The following is a 27596-nucleotide window of genomic DNA, read 5'->3' on the forward strand; positions in this document are numbered from 1 at the left end:
AGTATGGTTGCTGTATTAGTCCACTTGAAAGGTAATAAATAGGGAAGAAAAGAGCGAAAGTAAGATGGTGGCCTGATGCTTCCCTGAAGATTCCACCGTACCTGTTTGCAAGTTTTTTGAGTACCTGATGGTAAAAAGGAAGTCCAAGTTCCGGGTTCTCCCGGACGAAACTGGTTCCGCTTCAGGCCCAATGGAACGCAGCTCTGTAGCTGCAAGATCGGAGGTTTCCTCTGCTGGCAAACCCGCACGAACTGAGGCACGAGATTTCTCCTTAGAAGGCGTCACACTATCCTCCGAAGAGCGCAGTCCGCCTAATTGTCCTGGAGCGATGGGGAAGCCCTTTTTGGATGTTCTGGCTCAGGAATCCTACTTGCTGAACCCATGGAGCAGGAGGACTGGTTCCAGTAGGGGGCAAGAGGATAGAAATTCATCTTTCCAACAGGCATTGAGAAGGCAGCAAAATCAAGGGGATACTTCTTCAGCTGAGGTGGTTCAAGCTATACAGGGAGTTGCAGGGATTATCGGATCAGAAGTCCCTCCCCTACAGAGGCCCAAGATTTTCACGATGGAATCCATTTGCGAGGCTATCTCTATAATGCAGACTTCTCTTGGGAATCAAATCCAGCAACTATCCACTAAATGCACTATGGTACTTTCAGAAAATTTGGATCTAAAGACGAAGGTAACAAGTTTAGAGTCTAAGACTAATGATTTTGAGACTAAGATAAAATCTCTGGAAGCACAAGCTCTAACTTGGACTAAGGACAGTGCTAGTTTGCACTTTAAACAAGAAATAATGGAAAATTCTATCAGGAGATGTAATCTCCGGATTATTAATTTTCCTAAAGTCCATCTTATATCGCCCTTAGTGATGTTTAAGAGATATATGAGTGAAATTCTGAAAGTCCCTGAGACCTCATACCCACCTCTATCAAAGATATATTACCTTCCTACGAAACCTACAACTCAAAATCCTGACCAGCAGAATGTTTCTGCTGATAGTTTGGATTTGACAAATTTTCTTGAGAGGTCAGATTCTGAGGCTCAGTTGTCAGCTACATTGATTGTGCAGTTTGCTATTGACTCTGATACGGAATGGATGCTTAAGATGTTTTTCAAGCACAAGGATATACTTTTCCTGACGAACACCATAAGAATGTATCCAGATGTTTCTCAATCCACCCAGAAGAGAAGGAAGCAATTCCTTATATTGAGACCCCTGGCAATCCAGTTGGGGGTGACTTTTGTTTTAAGATACCTCTGCAAGTGTGTTATAATTTACAAGAATGATAGATATGTTTTCTATGAACCGCAACAGCTGTCTCAATTTATTTCAGCCAGACAGCAATTAACTTCTATTACATGAATTTTGTAGTTTCTAAGATAGCTCAAGGATATTTGCTACTTGTTTAGAGCAGTCAGGCCTACATATTTTGTTTCCTATTTTTTGATTTCCTTTGTTTAATTTCAGTTATATTCAAGCTACGTCCTCAATTATAGTGGACTAACTATATCTTGTATTGTGGACATTAACTTTAAAGAATTATGGTATTCTATTTCATTTACACAATATTTTTTTCTTTTTGACTTGTTATGATGTCAAATTTTAAATACAAATAAAGAAATAAAGAATAAAAAAAACAGGGGAAAAAAGAAAACATAGATGGAAAATAAGATGAAACTTTTTTTTTGTTGACTAACTTAATATAATCCTTGACTAGCTTTGAACAAATGATAACAATATCAGAATATATAAGTAGAACATAAAATATTCGAAATGCAGTATCAAAGGGAAAGGAAGGAATGTGAGGACTTCTGAGTTATTTCAGCAGCCTTAAGGTGTATACTGCCTAGTCCAGGTGATTTGCTACTTTTTAGGTTGCCAGTTTTCTCTAATAAATCTTCCATATTCTCTGGTTTCCTTCGATTTCTCAGAAATACCACTATCAAAGACTGCTTCTGGTGTTCGTATACGCTCATAAGAACATAAGAACAAAACATAAGGACATAAGCAATGCCTCCGCTGGGTCAGACCTGAGGTCCATCGTGCCCAGCAGTCCGCTCATGCGGCAGCCCAACAGGTCCAGGACCTGTGCAGTAATCCTCTATCTAAACAACTCTATCCCCTTTTCCAGCAGGAAATTGTCCAATCCTTTCTTGAACCCCAGTACCGTACTCTGCCCTCTGGAAGCGTATTCCAGGTGTCCACCACACGTTGGGTAAAGAAGAACTTCCTAGCATTTGTTTTGAATCTGTCCCCTTTCAACTTTTCTGAATGCCCTCTTGTTCTTTTATTTTTCGAAAGTTTGAAGAATCTGTCCCTCTCTACTCTCTCTATGCCCTTCATGATCTTGTAAGTCTCTATCATATTCCCTCTAAGTCTCCTTTTCTCCAGGGAAAAGAGTCCCAGTTTCTCCAATCTCTCAGCGTATGAAAGGTTTTCCATACCTCTTATCAGATGTGTCGCTCTCCTCTGAACTCTCTCGATTAACGCCATGTCCTTCTTAAGGCATGGTGACCAATACTGGACGCAGTACTCCAGATGCGGACGCACCATTGCCCAATACAACAGCAGGATAACTTCTTTTGCTCTGGAAGTAATACCCTTCTTGATTATACCTAGCATTCTATTCACTCTTTTAGCGGCCACTGCGCACTGTGCCGTCGGCTTCATTGTCAAGTTTCAAGTTTCAAGTCCATCACTACCCCCAAGTCCCTTTCTTGGGTACTCTCATTCAATAACATCCCTCCCATCGTGTAGTTGTACCTCGGGTTTCTGCTTCCCACATGTAATACTTTACATTTCTCAACGTTGAACTTCATCTGCCATCTCGTCGCCCATTCCCCTAGTTTGTTCAAGTCCCTTTGCAATTCTTCGCAGTTCTCTTTAGTCCGAGCTCCACTAAATAGTTTAGTGTCGTCTGCAAATTTTATTATCTCACACTTTGTCCCTGTTTCTAGATCATTTATGAATATATTAAATAGCAGTGGCCCGAGCACCGAGCCCTGTGGGACACCACAGCAGACAGAAGAAAAGGTTTTATTTTTTGTTTCTGGGGATTCTTTGTGACGAGAATGTTTTGTGCCAAGGAAGAGCCTTTAAAGTATGAAGTAGCCCTTGGACTATGCTTTTGTTCCTGTACATTTTCCCCATGCGGTGCTGAAGGAAAATGGATTTAAATCAAGCACTTTGGGACTCTATTAGAGAGATGGGGGTGAAATTAGCACTCTGAGTTAGGCTCTGGAGTAAAGAGTGAACTTTGGGATTTGTTTTTCTGAACAATTGATTATTCTGCACTGTGTCTGAGTTCCACTCATGCCATTACTGACATTCTGACAATGTGTGTTGCTGTTCACCAATAAAACTTCATATTTTTTCTACCAAAAGACACTCAGTTTGTTTTGGGAGGCACTGAGGGCTAAACCTATTGTTTGCCACATGTCCAACCCGGAGGCAGTCCACCCAGATAGCTCCTGCCTGAGTGGGACCCTGTCACAATATATACGAGTGTTTCATAAAGTAACGGCAAATTGAATATTTTGAGAAATATAAATTAGAGCTATACATTATATGTCATTTTTCTATATAATCACCCTCCTTTTCAACACAATTCTCACACTGTTGTACTAACTTCTTTATTCCATTGGTGGTAGCTCCTAGTCCATATCACTGATATACAAAACTATCAGTGATACGGAGCAGGAGTCACCACCACAGCACCAGAAACTGCACAACGAGGATGCCCTTGCAAAGCCACGTGAAGATGAGGGTCTGGCACACCTGAACAGGGACAAGAGGGGGAGCATGTCAACACATTGGAAATTTTGACCACTGATCACAAGGGCTGCTCAGGGAAGAGGGTGGAACTGGCATAGAGGAAGAGCATGGAAGTCCCCCCCCCCCCTCCCCAGCCTCATACACATAACCATAAGTTCAATGCGGTTTACAAAAGTTAGATATTTAACAAAAAAAAGGGCCTTAGAAGACTAGTCGGACAAGTACTTTAGAAAAAGATAAGCTGCTTGAAATGAAAACAAATGATCATGGTATTTCTTGCCTTTGCCACTTTTAACAGAGGGAAATACAAAGAGAGCATGTAATTTTCTGATATTCATGTGGAATGCAATTGAAAATCTGTCAGCTAAATAAAGTGGAGTACAAGATTGGATTACAAAAGGAGGGGAAGACAGGATGGTTATGAGTAGAGAAGATATTACAGTGCAGGTAAGAGGAGAGCAAGCAGGAGCAACTGCAACAGTAAAGTGAAGGATATGAAAATAGAATTAGGTCATAGCACACACCAACGATCTCAAAAGTATCACTAATATACTGCACTTTCACCTATTTGTGATTTGGAGCAGAAGCCGTCACCAGGTTATCAAGAACTGCAAAATGAAACTGCAAAACACACGGTCTGTGTGTCTGTATATGGTCGTTTGGAGGAGGATGGGCTGGAGAGGGCTTCAATGGCTGGGAGGATGTAGATGGGCTGAAGTAGGTTTTGACAACGATTTCAGCAGTTGGAACCCAAGCACAGTATCGGGTAGAGCTTTGGATTCTTGCCCAGAAATAGCTAACAAGAAAAAATTTAAAAAATTTAAATTGAATCAGGTTGGGCAGACTGGATGGACCATTTGGGTCTTTATCTTCCGTCATCTACTATGTTACTATGATGATTTATGTTACATGAAGGTCTGGGACACCTGAGCTGGGACAGGAGGGATACGAGGGGGAGCATGTCAGCATGTTGAGAATGTACATCATTGATCATAAGGGTTGCTCTGGGAAGAAAGTTATGGAGAGGGAAGAAAGGACAATGCAGGTAGTATAGGCAAGAAGGGAGCAAGCAAGAGCAACAGAAACAGTAAAGTGAAGGATATGTGCATGGAATAAGGTCAGAGCGGATACCAAAGCCCGCAAAGTATCACCAATATACTGCACTCTCACCCATTCCCAACCCAACAGCAGGATCCCGTGCCACAACCTCTCTCCAGCAACTTTCTGTTCCTGTGAAGGTGGGGCGCTGCAGAATGAAGACTTCTGGGGCAGGCTGACAACATCAGGCTCACATTGTAGTCACTGCTGGCTGCCCAAAGATTTAAAATTACAGCGTCCAGGAGGAGGTAGACGGGGGAGTCGGGAAAGCCATAACTGTCTCTTCTGACCTCCAATCATCAATTTATGGGGAGATCATGGCCCCCTATGGCCACCCCCATTCCGACTTCTTTGTGTATGTGTGCACTTTTTATTCTTATTCTCGCTACGTTGAGGATTCTGCTTGTTGAGCACTTCAATAATAGGTGTTATTTGTTTGGCTATTCTTTTCGTGAATTACATTACATGACCCCTGATGCAGGCAGACAAACCAAAACATGGACTGTGCTGGGTCCTTTGATAAATCTGCTTTTTGATTACTCAGGGAGTGTGTGGCACAGGGGTTAGAACTTCAGCCTCAGCAACCTGAGGCTGTGGGTTCAAATCCCTTGCTGCTCCTTGTGAACCTGGGCAAGTCATTTAATCCCATCATTGCCCCAGGTACACTAGATAGAGTTTGAACCCACTGGGACAAAAAGGGAAATACTATAAAGTACCTGAATGTAAACCACTTAGGATATAAGTGGTATATAAATAAATCTTGAAGGCCTCTTGTGTTTCAGGCTTCCTCCAGGACAGGTTGGGAATTCACAGCTCTAGGTTTTTCAAATAATTTTACAGCTCTAGAACAAAATAGCTCAGTATTAACTTGTATAAAGTACGAGTATTAATAATCAATTTTCTCTAATTTTTTTTTCTAAATTATTAACTGCCTTAATAGAAAGAGCACTTTGCTTTGAATCAGGCTAAAAAACTATGATATTGAGTTGAATAAGTGTTAACTAAAGTACTGCAAGGACGGGAGAATATCTGAAAAGGTCATTTTAGCAGATTAATTACAGTGCTAATCATCAAAGCAACATGTTCAAAGGATTTTCTATAGAAACAAAGAAAGGGAAGATCTAAGGTACCCTCCTTCCTGAGGGAGAGCTGAGAACAGTTGAAGACTCTATGGGTAAGAGAATATTGTTTTAATGGGATATTTGATTATTTAAAGCATCAGAAAACAAAACAAAACAGGGAATGTGGATGTATTACATTTTAATTTGTTTATTTTATTAGGTAGTAATTTGTTTAAAGTGTTTGAAATCAATTTATGGAAGGGTGACTTTTTTTCATTCTCACCTTGCTCCCACTCATCCCAGGCATGTCTTTTAATTTATAGTCAGTTGTCCCAATTAAGAGGGAAAAGAGAAATAATTTCACCACTGGGTATTTTAAGGGTTACCACATGGCTCCAGAAAAAAAGAGGATGGATTGGAAGTAAAACCGAGATATCTCAATCTGTCCTTCTTATTTCCATTGCTTTCAATGGAAGTAAAACCCGGATGTCTTATTCCGTACTCTTTTTTTATGGAGCCATATGTTAACACTAGGTATTTTCATCAGAACATGATTTACCCATAGCAACAGATTATTGACAGTGTATTTAGCAGCTGAAGAGCCAAGAGCAGGACCACAGAAGATAAAAACAAATAAGAATGAATGTGTGGTAGTTCTTGAACAATTTTTCAGACTACTCTGTTCATGAGGAGCTTCTTAAACTAAAGGTGAACAAATGAGGCTAGATGGAATAAGAATATAAGAACATAAGATTAGTTTCAGAAAAGGCGGCAAGAACAAGCGGTCAAAGGACCCGGTTTGGATCTCAACAGAAGTAAAGAGGGCAATAAATGACAAAAAAGTATCCTTCCGGCGATGGAAAAAGGACCCAACGGAGGAAAATCACCAGGCGCACAGGAAATGCCAAAAGGAATGCCACCGAGAGGTTAGAAAAGCAAAAGGGAAATATGAAGAGGGGCTGGCCAGGGAGGCGAAAAACTTCAAGGCATTCTTCAGTTACGTAAAGGGGAAGCGACCAGCAAGAGAGGAGGTGGGGCCGTTGGACGATGGGGATAGGAAGGGAGTGATTAAGGAGGATAAACAGGTAGCTGAGAGGTTGAACACGTTCTTCTCGTCGGTTCACGAGAGAAGACACATCTAATATACCGGACTCAGAGGAACTCATGAGCGGGGAACAGGCTGAAAAATTGGAACACATAGAGGTAAGTATGGAGGATGTCCTCAAACAGATAGACAGGTTAAAATGCGGCAAATCGCCGGGCCCGGACGGGATCCACCCAAGGGTTCTGAAGGAACTAAGACAAGAAATAGCGGGCACAATCCAGCATGTTTGCAACCTATCCTTGAAAACTGGAGAGGTACCAGAGGACTGGAAATTGGCGAATGTCACACCTATCTTCAAGAAGGGATCGAGGGGTGACCCCGGGAACTACAGGCCGGTGAGCCTGACTTCAATTACAGGGAAGATGGTGGAAGCTATGATCAAGGACAGTATTTGCGAGCACATCGAGAGAAATGGCCTACTGAGAACAAGCCAGCATGGATTCTGTAAGGGAAGGTCATGCTTAACGAACCTTCTGTACTTCTTCGAGGGAATAAGCAGTCGGGTGGACAATGGGGAACCTATAGACATCATTTACCTCGATTTTCAAAAGGCTTTCGACAAGGTGCCACACGAAAGGCTGCTTAGGAAGCTGTGGAACCACGGGGTTGGAGGGGATGTGCACAGATGGATCAAGCACTGGTTGTCGGGTAGACTGCAAAGGGTCGGAGTGAAGGGCCAATATTCTGACTGGCAGGGAGTCACGAGCGGTGTGCCACAGGGATCGGTGCTGGGGCCGTTACTCTTCAACATATTTATCAATGACCTGGAAAAGGAGGCAAAGTGCGAGGTTATAAAATTTGCAGACGATACCAAACTGTGCGGTAGAGTTAGGTCCAGGGAGGAGTGTGAGGACCTGCAAAGGGACCTGGACAAGCTGGAAGACTGGGCAAACAAATGGCAAATGCGCTTTAACGTGGAAAAATGCAAGGTCATGCATATAGGGAAAAAGAACCCGTTGTTCAACTACAAATTGGGGGGGGGGCATTGTTGGGAGACAGCAGACTTGAGAGAGACTTGGGTGTGCTGGTGGATGCATCACTGAAGCCATCTGCACAGTGCGCAGCAGCCTTGAAAAAAGCCAACAGGATGCTGGGCATCATAAAGAGGGGCATAACAACCAGGACGCGGGAAGTCATCATGCCATTGTATCGAGCGATGGTGCGTCCACATCTGGAATACTGCGTTCAGCATTGGTCGCCGCACCTCAAGAAGGACATGGCGGTACTTGAGAGAGTCCAAAGGAGAGCAACGAAACTGGTAAAGGGGCTGGAACACTGCCCATACGCCGAGAGATTAGATAGGCTGGGGCTCTTCTCTCTGGAAAAAAGGAGGCTCAGGGGAGATATGATAGAGACCTTCAAGATCATGAGGGGCATAGAGAGGGTGGATAGGGACAGATTCTTCAGACTGAAGGGGACAACAAGTACGAGGGGGCATTCGGAGAAACTGAAGGGAGATAGGTTCAAAACAAATGCAAGGAAGTTTTTTTTCACCCAAAGGGTCGTGGACACATGGAATGCGCTACCGGAGGAAGTGATCAGGCAGAGTACGGTACAGGGATTCAAACAGGGATTGGACGGATTCCTGAGGGATAAAGGGATCGTGGGATACTGAGAGAGATGCTGGGATGTAACACAGGTATAGAAAGCTAACCAGGTAATAAGTATAGAAACCCAACAGGTCGTACATGTGCAAGACCGGAGGGTTAGGACTACGATGGGAAGATAGGACTTAAATGAGAAACCAAGGTGGCAAGGGAGCCCCTTCTGGTGATGCAGACAGGTCGTGACCTGTTTGGGCCGCCGCGGGAGCGGACTGCCGGGCAGGATGGACCTATGGTCTGACCCGGCGGAGGCACTGCTTATGTTCTTATGTTCTTACTGGGTCAGACCAATGGTCCATCAAGCCCAGTAGCCCGTTCTCACAGTGGCCAATCCAGGTCATTGCTATATGGCTAAAACCCAAAGAGTAGCAACATTCCATGCTACAAATCCAGGGCAAGCAATGGCTTCCCCATGTCTTTCTCAATAACAGACTATGGACTTTTCCTCCAGGAATTTGTTCAAACCTTTCTTAAAACCAGCTGCGCTATCCGCTGTTCCAGAGCAACGCGTTCCAGAGCTTAATTATTCTCTGAGTGAAAAAAATATTTCCTTCTATTGGTTTTAAAAGCATTTCCCTGCAGTTTCATTGAGTGTGACCTAGTCTTTGTAATTTTGATGCAGTGAAAAATCGATCCACTTATACCCGTTCTACTCTACTCAGGATTTTGTAGACTTCAATCGTACCTCCCCTCAGCCTTCTCTTTTCCAAGCTGAAGAGCCCTAACCTTTGTAGTCTTTCCTCATATGAGAGGAATTCCATCCCCTTTATCATCTTGGCAGCTCCTCTGGATAACCTTTTCACTACTTCTCTAGAGTCTAAAATGGTCCAGGTGGACTGGAAAAGAGCAGATGTGATTCCTCTCCACAAAAGCAGAAGTATGAAAGAGGTTGTGAACCATAGACCAGTAAGTCTGTGTTAAATAAATTAATGGAAACAGAGAACAGTGAAGTTTCTGGAATCCAATAGATTTCACAATCCAAGGCAGCATGGTTTCATTAGAGGCAGGTCTTGCCAGACAAATCTGAATAATTTCTTTGACTGGGTGATCAGAGAGTTGAACTGATGTAAAGTACTAGATGTAGTGTACTTAGATTTTATAAAAGACTTATACACAGGTCTGCAGAGACAACTAATAAATAAACTGAGCACCTTTGATTTGGGCCCTAAACTGACTGGGTTAGAAACTGGCTGAGTGAAAGGTGACAGAGGGTAGTGATAAATAGTACTCACTCTGAGGAAAGGAATGTTATCAGTGGTGTGCTACAAGGTTTGGTTCTTGGGCCAGTTCTTTTTAACATTTTTTGAAAGCAATATTGCTAAGTGGCTATATGGTAAGGTTTGCCTCTTTGCAGATGAGTTAGGCTGAAGCCAGCATTCCTCCCTGGTTGCCTAGCTCCTGAAGGAGCTCTTACTTTTCTCAGCTTTTTGGAAAGCTCCCAGGTGCCTTTGCAAGATCTCTATGAAAATGAGCTCCACACACCACTGCTCAGGCTCTCTCTGCTGGTCCATAACAGGAACTTCACCCTGTCACATTCAGTCATTCCTGTGCCTAGAATTAAATCGACCAAGATAGAGTGCTTACAGTTTATGTTTCAACAATTTTTTTTTATTATTGATGACTGCACAACAGAACATAAACAGGAACTGCATGGTACAGCACTGGCCATCCAAAAGTACAGGAGACATGTAACACTGGCTGAGGCCATCTGAATATTGTGAGTAGGTAGCTTTTCTGTTTTCTGGAAGGAGGATGGAATTAGTTAAGTAAGGGCAGGGGATTATATTGCTGGGGTTATGATGTGTGTGTGTTAAGTTATTGTGAAGAAGGATGAGATGTAAGAATGGATTGGAGGAAGTAGGATGTGAAAGGAGAAGGGATTGGCTGTGAGAGGTAGCCAGTGGTTGGTGAAGCTGTGTGGAGAATTTGATGGGTTGAGGCATTTTGTGCAGGGAGGGTGAAGGATGTGTGTATGAGAGATCCAAGGAAGGAAAATTCAGATGTATGAGGAGGTGCTGAAAAGTTCTCAGTCCAAGAAAAGAATGATCTGAAACAATGTCACAACATAGAATTTTGTTTCTGTAAATTGCCACTTTACAAACTAAGAGGGGATATGATTGAGACTTTCAAAATACTGAAAGGAATCGACAACTAGAGCAGGAAAAAAATTATTTGCAATATCCAATGTGACACGAACAAGAGGACATGGACTGAAGCTAAGGGGGGACAAGTCCAGGACAAATATCAGGAAGTTCTGCTTCACGCAATGAGTGGTAGAGACCTGCAATGCTATCCCAGAGGAGATTATTGTGGAATCCACCATTCTAGGATTTAAAAGCAAACTAGATGCACATCTCCTTACGAGAGGCATAGAGGGATATGGGTGATTAAAATTACACCTGGCTGGACCTCCGCGTGTGTGGATCGCCGGACTTGATGGACCGAAGGTCTGATCTGGAGATAGCAGTTCTTATGTACTTATGTTCTTTTCAGCCACAGTGGCAAAATAACACTCAAAATTTAGGAAGTTGGTTGACTGGGCTGAGGACTTTTCAGCACCCCTTTGTATATCTTAAATTTTGATAAATTTACTATATACTTCTCCATTGTTTCTTATTTGGATCCCTTTTCATGAACTACAGTGGACAGTAATCTGAATGGTAATATAGTTTTATGTTTGATACCTCTGATCCATAGAGTTTCATGGTAAAGGTTTTATGGGGTAGGTCACCAGATCGTTCCCCAACCCAGTGAGAAGATAGGATTTTACCTAAACATCAAAAACACCAAAATCATGACTAACACCAACAAGAAAGTCCACATAAAGATCAACAATGAAGAAGTAGAAGTGGTTGACAGCTTCATTTTCCTTGGGTCCCTCATTGATCACAATGGCGGTTTGACAGCAGAGATTAAGCATCAATTAGCACTGGGGCATGCAGCCATGGTGAGCATGGACCAACTATGAAAGTGCAAGGATATCTCAGTCACCATCAAACAAAGACTGATCACTGCCATTGTGTTCCCAATTGCGACATATGGCTGTGAGACATGAACACTCATGAAAGCAGATAGAAGAATAATTGATGCCTTTGAGCTATGGTGCTGGAAAAGACTTCTATGAATCCTATAGACAGCTAGGATCACCAACAAAGATGTTCTTGATCATATAAACCCAGAGTAGTCCCTGTAAGGCATGATTTGCTCTTCCGTGTCCCTGATGACGTCATCAGAGAAACGGAAGAACAAATGAAGGCAGTAGAGGCCGCGAAGCAGCGTGTTTACAGTGCTGCGGCGGCTGCTGGAGGCAAGAGGTTTGTCGACCGTGGGAAGGGAAGGGGGTGGCGGCGGCGGCAAGGGACTAGGGGCGCTGGCCAGACCGCGAGAAGAGAAAATCGCGTGAGCCACGAAGAGACAGGGAGGAACTAGGAAGAAGGAAGAGGAAGAGGGAAAGGGGCCTGCTTTGGGGTAAGAGTGTGCTTGGAGGCACACAGCTTTGCTTTGGGGGGGAGACAGAAGGGGCACCATGGAGAGACAGGGAGGAACTGGAGCTGGAGAGGGAAAGGGGTCTGCTTTGGGGAAGGGCTGTGCTTGGAGGCAGACAGCTTTGCTTGGGGGGGAGACAGAAGGGGGAACACAGAGAGACAGGGAGGAACTGGAGCGGGAGAGGGAAAGGGGCCTGCTTTGGGGGAGGGGTGTGCTTGGAGGCAGACAGCTTTGCTTGGGGGGGGAGAAAAAATGGGGGGCCACGGAGAGACAGTCAGGGAGGAATTGGAGGGGTAGAGGGAAAGGGGTCTGCTTTGGGGGGGAGGGGTGTGCTGGGAGGCAGACAGCTTTGCTTGGGAGGGGAGACAGAAGGGGGGCCATGGAGACACAGTCAGGGAGGAACGGGAGGGCCAGAGGGAAAGGGGTCTGCTTTGGGGGAGGGGTGTGCTGGGAGGTAGATAGCTTTGCTTGGGGGGGAGAAAAAATGGGGGGCCACGGAGAGACAGTCAGGGAGGAATTGGAGGGGTAGAAAGAAAGGGGTCTGCTTTAGGGGGGAGGGGTGTGCTGGGAGGCAGACAGATTTGCTTGGGAGGGGAGACAGAAGGGGGACCACGGAGACACTGTCAGGGAGGAATTGGAGGGGTAGAGGGAAAGGGGGCTGCTTCGGGGGGGAGGGGTGTGCTCGGAGGCAGACAGCTTTGCTTGGGAGGGGAGACAGAAGGGGGACCACGGAGACACTGTCAGGGAGGAATTGGAGGGGTAGAGGGAAAGGGGGCTGCTTCGGGGGGGAGGGGTGTGCTGGGAGGCAGATCATTTTGCTTAGGGGGAAGACAGAAGGGGGGCTACGGAGAGACAGTTAGGGAGGAACTGGAGGGGGAGAGGGAAAGGGGGCTGCTTTCTAGCACCCGTTAATGTAACGGGCTTAAAGACTAGTAAAAAATAAGAATGTCCCTTCATCATTGACATGCTGTTTTTCTCCCTTGATTAAAGGTACATATGCTATATAACCTATGCTGACTTAACTATATTTTTGCATAGTTGGGTTTAGAAAAGGGTTAGACAAGTCTCTGGAAGACAGATTGATAATCAGTTATTAGTGAGACGTGTAAAGATTATCACATCTTCAATTTAAAAATAAACAACAGGGAAGGAATCAGAAGTATTCTGAGCTAGATATTTGCCCTGTGTGACACCTCCCCCCCCCCCCCCCCCCACTCCCAGTACTCCGACCCTACTCACTGCGTGCACTAAGCAGGGAAGACAATTTTGGCATCCCACCTCTCTTGGGCTGTGTGCAGCTGGATGACCGTAAAAGGGATCTTTTTTTCCATAAAATGATCTGTATTGGCCACTAATCAGAGAAAAGATACTGAGCTCTATGGATCATTAGGTAAATCCAGAAACACATGTTTTCTGTTCTTATGTTATTACTTTGTAATGTTTTGCTTTTATCACTTAATGTCCTGATTCACTACAGTTTTCCTACAATTTGTGTCTCTGAGGAAAAAGCTCAATGAGTCGAAAACTAAATGTACCATTTTGGCAAAACTGACAAACTGATATGCTAATAAAGTTCATTGAGTGTTTCATCCTGACTAAGATAAGTTGCAGTAATTAATGGTAACAATTGTTCATTTGATGCTTTTCACACTTGCTTCTAATTCATATTGTAGTTTTTCTTGCATGGCTTCCCAGGGCTAGAGATGAATGAATTTCTTTCTCATGCTTCAGCTGAGTTTTGTGTTGACAAGGAACATAAGAACATAAGCAGTGCTTCTGCCGGGTCAGACCAGAGGTCCATCATGCCCACAGTCTGCTCACGCGGTAGCCCATCAGGTCCAGGACGTGTATAGTACTCCTCTATCTATACCTTTCTATCCCCTTTTCCTTCAGGAAATTGTCTAATCCCTTCTTGAACCCCAATACCGTACTTTGTCCTATCACACCCTCTTGAAGCACATTCCAGGTATCCACCACCCTTTGGGTAAAGAAGAACCTTCTAGCATTGGTTCTGAATCTGTCCCCTCTTAACTTTTCTGAATGCCCTCTCGTTCTTGTAGTTTTCGAAAGTTTGAAGAATCTGTCCCTCTCCACTTTCTCTATGTCCTTCATGATCTTGTAAGTCTCTGCTTTTCCAGGGAAAAGAGCCCCAGTTTCTCTAATCTATCAGCATATGAAAAGTTTTCCATACCTTTTATCAATCGTGTCGCTCTTTTCTGAACCCTCTCGAGTATCGCCATATCCTTCTTAAGGTACGGTGACCAATATTTGACGCAGTACTCCAGATGCGGGTGCATCATCATCCGATACAACGGCAGGATACTTTTCTTGATAGTACCTAGCATTCTATTCGCCTTCTTAGAGGCCGCTGCGCACTGTGCCAACGGCTTTATTGTCTTGTCCACTATTACCCCCAAGTCCTTTTCTTGGGTACTTTCACCCATTACCAGCCCTCCCATCGTATAGCTGTACCTCGGATTTCTGTTTCCTACATGCAGGACTTTACATTTCTCTACATTAAACTTCATCTGCCATCTTGTCACCCGCTCTCCTAGTTTGTTCAGGTCCCTTTGTAAATCTTCGCAGTCCGCTTTAGTCCTAACTCCACTAAATAGTTTGACGTCGTCTGCAAATTTTATTACTTCGCACTTCGTCCCTGTTTCTAGATCGTTTATAAATACATTGAACAGCAGTGGTCCAAGTACCAACCCCTGCGGAACACCACTCGTGACCCTCCTCCAGTCCGAGTAGTGACCCTTCACTCCTACCCTTTGCTTTCTACCCGCCAACCAATTTTTAATCCATCTGTGTACGTCTCCTTCCACCCCATGGTTCTTCAGTTTCCGTAGTAGGAGTTCATGGGGTACCTTGTCAAAGGCTTTTTGGAAATCTAAGTACACGATGTGTATGGGATCCCCTTTGTCCATCCGTTTGTTTATTTTTTCGAAGAAGTGCAATAAGTTCGTCAGGCACGTTCTTCCCTTGCAGAAGCCATGTTGGCTTTGTTTCATCAGTTTATTCCTTTCTAGATGCTTATCGATGCTGCCTTTTATCAGCGCTTCCGCCATCTTCCCCGGAACCAAAGTCAAACTCACCGGTCTGTAGTTCCCCGGGTCACCTTTTGACCCTTTTTTAAAGATTGGCATAACATTAGCTATCTTCTAATCCTCCGGGATCACGCCTGTTTTCAGGGATATATTACAAATCTGCTGTAGTAGTTCCACTATTTCCTCTTTTAGTTCTTTCAATACCGTCCGGTACCAGAGATTTGTCAGTTTTTAATCTATCTATCTGCTTGTGTATGTCCTCAAGGCTTACCTTGATGGATGTTAGTTTTTCTGCTTGATCTCCTATGAAGATTTTTTCAGGTTCCGGCACATTGGATGTGTCCTCTTTTGTAAATACTGATGAAAAGAACATGTTTAGTCTATCCGCCACTTCTTTTTCCTCCTTCACCACTCCTTTCCTATCTGTTCTAAATGACCATATTATTTTCCTTCTACTTGGTCTTTCAAATCTGTAAATACATAATAGAAACACCTATATAAAATTCAAGGCATAATTGATAGGTCTATATAGATAAAGATGATCATCTTTTAAACAATATTTTGTATTTTCAGCTGTAAAAGGGGCCTTCAACTTGACTTTTTCTTTACAAGTGGGTGCTGAAAAGTTCTCAGCCCAACCAAGAAGAGAATGACGTGGATGTGGTTCAATCATGAACTGAAACAATGTCAAGACATAGAATTTTGTTTCTGAAAATTAACATTTAAAAAAGAGATTAGAACTTGGAATAAGATAACACCCTTTAAAGTACACTGGCAAAATAATGCTCAGAACTTAAGAAGTTGGTTGGTTGGGCTGAGAACTTTTCAGCACCCCGTCATAGATAGACAAAAAAATATTAATTAAAAGAGAAAACATTTTTAAAAATTTGAAGTATCACTTAGAATTGCAAACCACGTGTTTATCTTTTTTTAAATTTGGTATCCCACAATTTACAACAGATTAATGCAGCTTACAAAACAGAATAAATTTAATTAAAATGAGAAATGGCACCATTATCGATAGGAAAGACCTAAACTAAATATTAAAAGCTGACACATATCTATTCCTGCATGGTCCATACACATTAGCAGTTCTTTTCTAAAATATTAGCAGCAATTGACACATTCCTACCTGGACATTTCAATTCTATTTTACACATTCTTTAAATTGCATGCTTGTCCTTTAAATAAATTTAAGATGATCTTGAATTCTTGTCTTTTCGCTATCTGGTTATATTTAAACTTTTAAAAAGATATTTTCCTTGTTACTTCAAGATTTATTTGTTCGACTTTTTTAAAATGATCAGACATCTTGATTTTTCCTCATTATATATTTTATTTAATGGTCAATACCATTGGCTAGAATGGCTAGAGCTCTCCTATCAATCTAATACATACAGATGGTTCAGCATTTAGCATGCGCTAGGCAGCACACCTTTGTAAATAATATAGTTTGCTTATTACCTTCAGCACTTTAGCCGTCATAGCAATTTTCTGTCTGTGTCACCCTCTGTTCTAGCAGAATCAAATGGCTTTGCTGGCATGAGGTTTTAAAAAAAGGTTCATATTCAGCATTGTTTAAGTGGGCTGAAGAGGCTCTTGCCAGCTTATAAAATACTGTACTGAGGTGTAGATTCAATAAATCCAAAGAAAACTACCGACAGAGCAATGCGTAGCTAAACTACTGTGCCTTATAATTGGCCCTGAAGCAGCGGACAAACTAACAATCTGTGAAACGCTGGCCACGTCGGCTCTGGTCCTAGTTCTGGTAATTTGGATGGCTCTGGTCCTGGTTCCGGCAGTTTGATACGGCACAAATAGAAAATAAGAGAGAAAACAGAATACAAGAAAGAAAACTGAATATAAAAGTACCACAGATAAGTTATCTTCTGTTGGCTCTTTTCAAACCCTTAGAGTGGTTTAAAATCAAACACCTGTTGCAGAGGAGATTAACATTTGTATTAAGCATAAGTCATAAGCCACAAGCTATAAAGTAGAAAAAGATTAAAAATGATATAAAATGATTAAAAAAAAAAAAAAGATTAAAAATGTACTAAGCAGGTTTTTGGCCAATGATTGAATTACGGAGTACCCGTGTGGATTTTAACTATGCTGACAATGCGAGTCAATAATACGACATAGCTTAGTACTCCTAAACTCTGAGGCCTTTTCCTGTATTAAGAATATGATTTAGAACAACAGCTAGAAGAGAATTGATTGTAGACCCCATTTGAGTGGATTACATTGCATTGAGGTTATATTGGTTACTTATACCACTCAGTTAGATATAATCCAAAGATAGGTGCCAAAATGATCCGTGCTAAGTTAATATTCTGTAAAGGGTGTTTTGCATGGAACAGGCTTTATAGATATATTACCTTAGGGCACATTTCCCCCCAATTCTATATATCAGTGGTTCCCAAACCTGTCCAGGGGGAACCCCAGCCAGTCAGGTTTTCAAGATATCCCTAATGAATATGCATGAGAGAGATTTGCATACCTGTCACTTCCATTATATGCAAATCTCTCTCATGCATATTCATTAGGGATATCTTGAAAACCTGACTGGCTGGGGGTCCCCCAGGACAGGTTTGGGAACCACTGCTATATATGGTGCTAAAAACTACGCTTGGATATGTGGGCATGCGCCCAAATTCCACCCTCAATTTAATTGTTTAATGAGCCAATCGGTGTCAATAGTTGGGTGCTAACAATCAATTACTGGTGCTGATTAGCAACAATTTGCAATTCTGCATGCTACCATGCCTAAATGTTCAGCGCAGATCCCAGGCTTACGTGCTAATCGATAAATGGTGCCCTCCTCAAAGCAAATAAAACAGGGAAACAGATCTCCACGTCAGACACGAAAAGGCGAACAGCTGTGATATCCAAAGGTCCAGGTGTGCAACTTTAATAATACTAATAATAATTTTATTCTTTTATACCGCCATTACCAGAAGTTCTAGGCGGTTTACACTTTATTTAAAAACTCACCCTAATAGTGCGATGGCTCGACAAGCACGTGTTTCAGCCTGTCCGGCCTGCCTCAGGAGCCTTGTAAATAATTTTCACTAGTGCATAAAGCAGCACACAAGCAACATAACAGCTTCAGAAAACTGTACTTTTAGAAAAATCTTGCTACTGCAGAGAGTAGTATATACCTTAAACTGCGCAGGGGCAGCCTGCATCGTAACTAAACACTTCTGAGAAACGCTCTCCTGGATAATGTCCTCATAAGTACCATCCATACTTCTGGCACTTACGAGGACATTATCCTCATAAGTACCATCCTCAATGGTTCCAGGAGAGCGTTTCTCAGCCGTGTTTAGTTATGATACAGACTGCCCCGCGCAGTTATTTTATATATTACTCTGTGCAGAAGCAAGATTTTTATAAAAGTGTGGTTTTCTGAAGCTGCTATGTTGATTGTGTGATGCTTTATGCACTAGTGAAAGTTATTCACAAAGCTCCTGAGGCAGGTCGGACAGGCCAAAACACGTGTGCCGAGCCATCGCACTATTAGGTTGAGTTTTGAAATAAAGTTGCTCACCTGGACCTTTGGATATCTCTGCTGTTCGTCTTTTCAGCCCTACTCATAGCACCATTTATAGAGTAGAATTCAGATCCAATTTTTGCAGCCACTATAAATAGCACTCGGGTTTACATATTATGACAGGGTAAATCATGAAGTTAAGGAGATCCCTAGTTCTGACCAGGTTTCTAAAGAAACAGCCCCTATCACTAAGAAAATATCAAGACTTAGAAAGCCCACAGTTAGCCCCAGAGTTTACAGTTCAGGGCAACTGAAACCAGATCAGGTAGGGAGGAAAAGAGTTTCCTCAACCCAGCCCCATTCATCCTTTTATGAGGAGTCTGCTAGGGTACAGCAGAAAACGCAAGGAACACCTTCTGTCCTATCTAAGATTAGGAAGGGGGGTAGGGCAGGAAGAATGACCCAACATACTGGGCATCAGGAATCTAGCCATCCCAACAGGCTAATTAGCAGGTGGGAATGCAGAGGAAAGAGAGCTGTACAACACACATGGAGGAAAGGAAGGTAGGCAGGCGGCCAGTGGCATTTCCTAGAAGCGGCCAAGTAAGAAGGGCTGGAGAAGCTAAGACTGAACCAAATCCTCTGAAGCCCAGGGAAGCGAAGGACCTGGTGCAGGTCAGAGGCTATTCTGCTGACATCCAGAGAGAGGACATGTTCTCTTGCTCAGAGGAGGGAGAAGGAGTTTCAGCTGGAGATGAGCTCATGGAGCTTGGGGATAATTTTTCTGTAAAATTAGAGGAAGGGTCCGAGATAAATTGGGAGCCGGATGAATGAGGAAGATAGGTGCCTCAGGAAGGATACTGTAAGTAATTTGTTGGCTTAAGTTACTGCTGATTATTAGATTGGGAGGAGATGGCGAAAGTTAAGTAATGTAAAATACTAGAGAAGTTACTTTTGTTGCTTGTAAAGTGTAGGAAAGTTTAGTGAGGAATTAGCAGTTCTGAGGAAAGCTGCCCTTTCATGTTTAATAGAGGAAGCTGCTGTGGGAGAGGGGATTAAAATCATTTTTTCCAAAGCTGTGCTAGTAATGCCAGAGCTAGCTCAGGCAAAAACCCAGCTAAAATGGCTAGGGAGCCTGAACAGCTTTAAGGCTGGAGATCTGACATAGTGGGTTAGGAGGGAAAGAAGATGGGTCCCTGCCCTGGGTTTAGAAGGGAGGTGGTTCAAGAGTGACAACATGTCTTTTAGTTTTCCATTTCCTGGGTCTTGTAAGGGCCAGAGAATATTTTAAACCTGTCAGAAGGAGAACTTTGGAAGGGATTTGGCCATCTAGACTAGGGTGAATAGGTTCGCTTCCCACTGAGCCTAAGGTATAGCAGGGTCACTGGTGGACTGCACAGGTCTGCAAAAATTTTTTTTTCAAGAGCTGTTTTGGTTATTCTGCGTAATCTTTATGTTTTTTGGTGGATGAATCCGAAAATGACCTCTATTTTGTCATAGGATATCACGTTTCCTGAAAATTTAAGTAACTATGCTAAATAAGGCAATATCTCAAAATAAATGGAAATAGACTTCTAAAATTAAAGTTTTATTACAATTTTTTTCATGAAAATCCTTTTTTGAACTGAAATGAGCTCATCTACACACACTAAACTCGATTCTTCTTCCCTGTGAGGCTCCTCTTGGTATATTTACGCTTGTGAGTAGCATCTGGAATGTCTCTCTGAAGCATCTAACAGTAGTCTGCCATCATTGTAATGCTCCATTTTCCCTGGTATCTCCATTCCATCTCTTTAATGTCTTGATGGAATCGTTCACCTTGTTCCTCATTCACAGCTCCCAAATTTTCAGGAAAGTGGTCAAGGTGGGACTGGAGGAAATGCACTTTCAAACTCATCAGGCAACTTAAAGCTTGAAATGCTTTCAGCATTCGTCCGATGATCTTTTTGTAGTGAGGATCTTTGTTATTGCCTAAAAATTTCTGTAAGACTTCTTTAAATGCAATCCACCCTTCTTTTTGAGGATCCGTCATGGTATTGACAAACTCTTGATCAACTATAAGCCTTCTAATGTCTGGTCCAACAAACACATCTTCTTTCAATTTTGCCTCCGAAAGGCCTGGAAACTTGGTGACCAAATATTTGAAGCAATCTCCATCTCTTGGAAGTGATTTTATGAACTGCTTCATCAATCCCAATTTCATGTGGAGAGGTGGTAGAAGAACTTTATGGGAAGGTGCCAAAGTTTCTCAGAGGATGTTTTTTCCACCGACTGTTAGCACCCTCAGCTGCCAATTCTTCTTGGTCCAGTGATTTTGGCGGTCTCGACTGTCCCATAGACACTGAAAACAAGGGTATTTGGTATACCCAGCTTGTTGGCTGAGCAGCATGCACAAGCCCTTCAAGTCCCCACACACTTGTCAACCATGGTCTTCATATTTAAGTTTATGAAGAACCAATTCCAAGTTCTCGTAGGTTTCCTTCAAGTGTACAGAATAACCTACAGGTATGGAAGTGTAAAAATCACCTTTGTGGAGTAAAACTGCTTTGAGACTTCTTTTTGAAGAATCTATAAAAAGACGCCATTGCTTTGAATCATATTGGATTTTAAATTGACCCATCAGACCTTCGACATCAATGCAATAAACCAACTTGTCTTCCTGGGCGAAGTAAGGAACGAACTCCATTTCATGATGTCTGAACCATAAAGATGACACTCCTGGCAACAATAAATGCCTGCTTTTCAGCCTTGATCTGAGTAACTCAGCGGCATCTTTGGGAAGATTCAAGTCTCTTACCAAATCATTCATCTCCTCCCGAGAAAACAATTATGGTCTTGTATCATCTTTAAAGTAAGAACTTGATTCATCTGGTTCAGATATTACTTCACCTTCATCGGAGCTAGGTATCTCTTCCAAGGTAGCAGGAGACTTGGGTACTGGTATATCTGTGCCATGGGGGATGGGACGAATTGCTGAGTGAAGATTGGGGTATGAAATAGAATGCTTCCATTTGGAATTAAACCCTTTCACATCGCATGAACAAAAGTAACAGTCGTCACTATGGTTCTTTTGCTCTCGCCATACCATAGGAATCCCATAACGGAAAGATTTTTTCTTACCCTTGAACAAGTTTCGGAGGTCCTTAACACACCGTTTGCACACTTTATAAGGCGCCCAAACTTTATCATGATCTCCAATTTTTAGTCCAAAGTATGCGAAGTATACTTTTTCACAAAGTCTGTAATATTCTGCTGTTGCTTCAACATTGTATATTCACCACAGATGAAACAGAAACTGTTTGGCGAATTAATACACTTTCGTGGAGCCATAACATAATGGTTGAAGAATGACGAGCTAACATGAACTGCGATAAAAAAAGTGTGAACAGCCTAGAACCAAGAACCTGATGATGATTCGTGCACAAGTGTGGACTGCAGGAGAGAGCAGCTCTTTGTCTTTATACGAGTCGTCACAGTGCTGGCCATACTCCCCCTGCACTGACTAGAGCTGCTGCTATCTGCCCTGAGTCTCCCTCCCACTGGATTCTTCATTAACCCCTTCTACCATTAAAAGCACAGACTCAGGGCTGAGGCTTACACATACAGCATGCTGCTCAGTATCTCAGTAGTCAGACATGTCACTCAGGGGGGGAAGTGCAGAGATTGTTTACCTGCAAATAACAACAAAGGGCCAGATGAGAACTAGGGAAATGAGGAAATATAATTTTTTCCCCTAAAACTTGCTTAGCTTATGTATATATTGCTGACCATCAGATTTACAGTGCTATATATTTTTTTCCTAACTCGGACAACCCCTTTAAGGTTTTTTGGCATTTTATATCTTAAATGCACTTAAGTGAATTAATTAATAATTTGGACTTTAAATTTGGTTAAAACCCATAATATAAAAAATTGATAAATTTTTAGACAATTTTGCATTTTGTGGCAAATCATGATGTCTAGGAGTTTTTTCAATATTTTATTCAAAATACATAGAAAATTTTCATACATAGAAATTAGATGAAAATAATCAAACAGCTTTCTGGTCGCAGACTTGTGTTATTGATACAATAGAAGGCAGGGAGATTCCTAAAAGAGGAAGGGGGGTTGCTATTGGGGATGCTTAGAAGAGAGCATTACATAAGAGCTCCCAGAGACACTGGAATAAAAGAGGGACTCAAATCCGCTAAGGCGTGGATTCAAACCCTATGGGCCTAGTGGGAACCCAAGGATAGTGGCCCAAACAGCTAGACTAAGAAAACCAGAAGAGAGGATGGCCTAAGGAGGCTGTCATTTTGGGACTTATTTTTGCCAAGAACATTGCTAAATTTGGGACTGGTTGCTGCCGAGTAGACTAATGTGTTTGAGTAACTGCGCTGACCATGCTTATGGACTTTTATTGGCATACCTGGTTTGCTCTAAAAAAAAAAAAAAAGGCAAATAAACCCAGTGTGGAAGTTTGGACTACATTCAGTGTCTGAGTTTTAATATTGCATTCTAGTTCTATCAGGAAATTCCAGGATAACTTGGCCTGGGGGCATTTTGGTCTAGCAGACCGCCAGGCCCGCTCCCCACTACAATATGCATGTAATCTGGGAGTTAGAGAGAGTGTTGCCATGCTATAGAGTGGGATCTTGCTCCTGGACACAGCACCTCTTAGGTGCTTCACAGAGATGTGTCCCACTTAACTATGCAATATGCTTGAGTTTTTTCAATGAAATGCTTAGAGCTCATCCTAGTAGTTAGCACAGCAGTCCCTGAAACTACAGAACCTGGTTTAAGTCCAACTGAAGCAGCTGTACCAACTTCTATAAGTGCATATTTTTCTTTGTACCACAGACCCATCTGTGGGAGCTGTTCTGTGAGATGCCTCTGTAACAACTTTCTGTACAAAGATTGGCATGCAAGTCCTGAGTGAGGATTTTGTCTATGGGTTCATGCATTTGATAGAAAACCTGTGCACTTAGGCATAGTAAGGTATGGATATTGTTGCTTTTTGGCCTAGCTTCTGGATCTAGTCAAGGTGCAAGACCTGCTTATTTGAGTAGTTGTTTCCAGGGAAATATGGAAGCGATGTGATAGAGGTTCATACATGCCTATTTCCAGCATGTAATGCTAATTTGAGAATACTTGTAAACCCTGCAGGTGATGTGCATCATGCAGGACATAATGGAAGCAATCCTTATCCTTCTCTTCCTCTCTCTCTCTTATGCTCTTCACTGTGGGTAGGAAACCTGTTTAGTAGCCTTAGAATCTTTGTCATAGTCAGCGTTGTGTTCCCAGCAGCAGCACAAGCAACCCAGGGTCCTAGCTTCCCGTGCTGGAGTGCTAAGGGAGAGAAAGAACTTCACACACACACACACACACACACATGCAAGGATCATTTGCAATAATCACAAAAGCTTTCTGGAGGCAGAATCTGGTCAGTTTAAAAGCAACTGAATTCTCAGGCCTGTCTCAAAGTATCTCTGCCAGCTTTATGCCTTTTATTAGGATTTAGATCAAAATTACTCAAGCAGTTATCAAACAACATGTCATCTAACACAATATTTAATTTTTGAAAGGGTGACTATGATAAAATGAGGAAATTGGTTAAAAAGAAGCTAAAAGGATCAGTTGCAAAGATTAGGACTGTAAACCAGGCATGGGTGTTATTTAAAAATACCATTGTGGAAGTCCAGACCGGATGTATTCTATGTATCAGCAAAGGTGGAAAGAAGAGGAAACGAGAGCTGGCATGGTTAAAGGGTGAAGTGACAGAGGCTATTAGAGCCAAAAAACATCCTTTAAAGAATGGAAAAACGATCCAAATGAAGAAAATAAGAAGAAACACAAGCACTGCTAAAGCAGTGATAAAGACAGCTAAGAAAGAATATGAAGAGAAACTTGCAAAAGAGGCAAAAACTCATAACTATTTTTTTAGGTACATCAGAAGCACCTGTGGGGGAATCTGTGGGACCGTTGGATGATCGAGCAAAAGGGGTGCTCAGGGGAGGATAAGGCCATAGCGGAGAGACTGAATGAATTCTTTGCTTCAATCTTTACGGAAGAAGATGTAAGAGATCTACCTGAACTAGAAATGGTTTTCAAGGGTGATGATGCGGAGGAACTGAAAGAAATCTCAGTGTATCTGGAAGATGTACTAATCCAAATCAAGAAGTTAAAAAGTGATAAATCGCCTGTACCAGATGGTGATCATTGATTGTAAGCTAAATTATTGTGCACAAATAGGAGCTGTGGTCAGAAGCTGTTTTCACAAACTCAGAATGATTATATCATTAGCAAAGATCCTGGAACCATCATCTTTAAACATATTGATGCATTCTCTTATAATTTAAAAAATAGATTATTGTAACTCCCTATACAAAGGAATATGTCAGAAAGAAATTAGACACCTTCAATTAATTTAAAAAACAGCTATTAAAATCATTACTAACTCAAAGAAATACAATCACGTCATTCCCCTTTTACAGAAAACCCATTGGCTACCAATTCAGCACAGAATAACCTATAAAATAGCCATGTTAATATTCAATACTCTAAAAGCCAAGGAACCAGCCTATATTGATAAATTTCTCATTCCATAGGACTCTAACAGAACATTAAGATCTACTAATCAACATTTTATTTTTAGAAACATAGAAACATAGAAGATGATGGCAGAAAAGGGCTACAGCCCATCAAGTCTGCCCACTCTGCTTACCCACCCCCTGTCTATGCCCTAATGACCCAATTTCCTTATCTTGACCCTCATAGGGATCCCACATGGGTATCCCATTTATTCTTAAAGTCTGGCACGCTGTCTGCCTCGATCACCTGCACTGGAAGCTTGTTCCAATGATCAACCACTCTCTCTGTGAAGAAATACTTTCTGGTGTCGCCATGAAATTTTCCGCCCCTGAGTTTGAGCGGGTGCCCTCTTGTGGCCAAGAGTCCCTTGAGAAAGAAAATATCATCTTCCACTTCGACACGTCCCGTGAGGTACTTAAATGTTTCGATCATGTCTCCCCTCTCCCTATGTTCCTCGAGAGTGTAGAGCTGCAATTTGTTCAGTCTCTCTTCGTACGAGAGACCCTTGAGCCCCGAGATCATCCTGGTGGCCGTCCGCTGAACCGATTCAATTCTGCGCACATCTTTACTGTAATGTGGCCTCCAGAATTACACACAGTACTCCAGATGAGGTCTCACCATGGTCCTGTACAACGGCATTATGACTTCAGGCTTTCGGCTGACGAAACTTCTATTGATACAACCCAATATCTGCCTTGCCTTAGATGAAGCCTTCTCGACTTGATTGGCAGTTTTCATGTCTGCACTGATGATTACTCCTAAATCTCGTTCTGCTGAAGTCCTAGTTAAAGTTTCTCCGTTCAAGAAGTACGTCCTGCATGGATTTCCGCTTCCGAGGTGCATGACCTTACATTTCTTAGCATTGAAGCCTAGCTGCCAGGTTGAGGACCAACTTTCCAATGTAAGCAGGTCCTGCGCCATATAATTCTGTAAACTGCATTCACTTACTATATTACATAGATTGGTATCATCGGCGAATAGTGTTATTTTACCTTGAAGCCCTTGAGTCAGATCCCCTATGAATATGTTGAAAAGGAGTGGACCCAGGACCGAGCCCTGCGGCACTCCACAGGTCACCTCCGATATTTTAGAGAGGGTACCATTAACCATCACCCTCTGAAGTCTGCCACTCAGCCAATCATTGACCCATGCAGTTAGTATCTCTCCTAACCCCATCGATTCCATCTTTCTTAGCAGCCTGCGGTGTGGGACACTGTCAAAAGCTTTACTGAAGTCCAGGTACACGACGTCCAAAGACTCTCCCAAGTCCAACTTTCTTGTTACCCAGTCAAAGAAGCTGATGAGATTGGATTGGCAGGACCTACCCTTGGTGAATCCATGCTGACTGGGATCCCGAATATTCCCTTCATTCAAGATCGTGTCCAATTTGCTTTTAATTAGTGTTTCCATGAGTTTGCACACTATTGATGTGAGACTCACCGGTCTATAATTCGCAGCCTCTGCCCTGCAACCCTTTTTATGCAGAGGAACGACATTAACTAATTTCCAGTCCAGTGGAACTTTCCCCTTTCTTAGGGAGAGATTGAATAGCTCAGCCAATGGTTTCGCCAGGACATCGCTCATTTCTCTGAGCATTCTTGGGTGCAAATTGTCTGGTCCCATGGCTTTGTTCACCTTGAGTTTTGCCAGTTCACTGTAAACTTCACCTGGTGTGAACTCAAAATTCTGAAACGGGTCTTCTGTGCTTTGTGTTGCCTTCAACTGCGGACCGTGTCGCTGTGCCTCACAGGTGAAGACTGAGCAGAAGTATTCATTCAGTAGTTCGGCTTTATCGGAATCTGCTTCCACGTAACTTCCGTCCGGTCTTCTAAGGCGTACTATCCCGCCTGGGTTCCTTTTTCTGTCATTAATATACCTGAAGAAGGATTTTCCCCCTTTTTAATGTTTTTTGCCAGAATTTCTTCCACTCAAAGTTTTGCCTCCCTAACTGCCATTTTGACCGCTGTAGACCTGGTCCTATATTCTACCTTTGCCTCTCTTTTCTCCGTGCGCTTGTAGGTGAGAAACACTTTTTTCTTCTCCTTAATGAGGTGCGAGATCTCCACGGTGAACCATTGGGGTTTATTGTTTCTTTGTCGTTTATTTACTGATTTTATGAAGCGGCTAGTTGCTTCATGTATGGTTGATTTCAGTGTTAACCACTTAGCTTCTACATCATCGGTCTCCACTTGGTCCTGCAGCGTCTGATGGACGAAATCTCCCATGCGTGCGAAGTCTGTGCCCCGGAAATTGAGTACCTTTGTTTTCGTGTTTGATCTAGGGAAGCCTTTCCTAAGGTTGAACCATACTATGTTGTGGTCACTGGAGGATAGCTTATCTCCTACTGAGACCTC

This window comes from Geotrypetes seraphini, chromosome 1, assembly GCF_902459505.1.
Source record: "Geotrypetes seraphini chromosome 1, aGeoSer1.1, whole genome shotgun sequence".
NCBI classification, from domain to species: domain Eukaryota; kingdom Metazoa; phylum Chordata; class Amphibia; order Gymnophiona; family Dermophiidae; genus Geotrypetes; species Geotrypetes seraphini.